Raw genomic sequence first — 1,335 nt, 5'->3', positions numbered from 1 at the left:
AAACGACTATCCAAGGTCAAACCAATGACACCATCTTATGTGCCCCTCGAAGTCACAAAACTTTTGTCTGAAACATTTTTCTTTAAAATGTCGCGTTTACGAAAAAATCGGGTGAGACGGGTGGTCTGGGACACCCTGTATATAATGTCGTACTCCTTATATCTATATAAGAATTACCAATGTATTGTTTATAAGAAAACAAGAAGATGGCTACATTGGGATGTGCAATACGTAGAAATAGCTCCTCACACTTTAATACCATGTAACATTGTAGTATTAGCTCAGAAAGGAGACAAGTTATAGTTTTTAAAATTTCCTTTAAAAACTCCTAACTCCGAAATCAATAAACACACAGGGTCGGATATATTATTCATTCTATTGAATAAAATTTGTTTAAAGATTAAAAAAAAAGTTCATACCGTTCAATTGTAACCATAAATATATATTTATTTAAGAATGCAAAGAATTTCAATGTAGTTTAAAGCTTTGTTTTTAAAAATGTTTTAATAAAAATTATTTTATTCTTTGAAATTTTCTTTTATATTTGAGTATATCTTAGGAATTTAAGACATTATAGCACAATTATTTCTCGCTATTTTGATAATCCATTATTATGATAGAGACGTATATGATAAATTTAATATATCTTTTATATTAGATACTGATTTCATTAAATGATATAAATAAATTTAATGACTATACACAGCCCTTTGCTATCGGCGCTAACTTTGATATGGGAAAAGCTCAGGCTTTAACTTTTGTTAATACACTAATAGGGTTCGAAACTTCAGCAACGACACGGATCTTGCCCACATACAATATTAAACAAGCTTCTATAGGAAGGCTTGTATAATTTTATTTTATTTTATTTTATTTTATTTTATTTATAATTTTATCGCTTTCACATGCGTGACTTAGCTTATCATATCATTCTCGTACCGACAGCAGGACAGTTCGGAGTCTTATAGTATTCGACATGAATACCATTGAATTGTCGGGATACGCAGGTGGTTCTTTCTTCATATCTACATTATGTAGAAAAAGCGTTAATTATTATTTTTATCTCTCTAGTTATATTTAACCTTATTTAATAAATAATGTACTTTTTTATATTATACCGTGTATGTGATTTGCGTATCATTCCTGTTATATTAAAAACCTTGAATGGTACTTGTGGTTAGAAATTTTAGAAAGCATCATCTGATATGTGGAAATAAAACATACATTTACAAACACACACACACACACACACACTCACACACATACGAGGGCAATCCGATAAATACTTAGCCTACAAAAGAAAAATGAAAATTTTGGAAAAATGGCGATTTATTT

The sequence above is a fragment of the Dinoponera quadriceps genome, unplaced genomic scaffold, assembly GCF_001313825.1.
Source record: "Dinoponera quadriceps isolate SergipeBrazil2010 unplaced genomic scaffold, ASM131382v1 scaffold3179, whole genome shotgun sequence".
Classification (NCBI taxonomy): domain Eukaryota; kingdom Metazoa; phylum Arthropoda; class Insecta; order Hymenoptera; family Formicidae; genus Dinoponera; species Dinoponera quadriceps.
The sequence above is the reverse complement of the archived record's forward strand: the minus strand, read 5'-3'. Positions refer to the sequence as shown.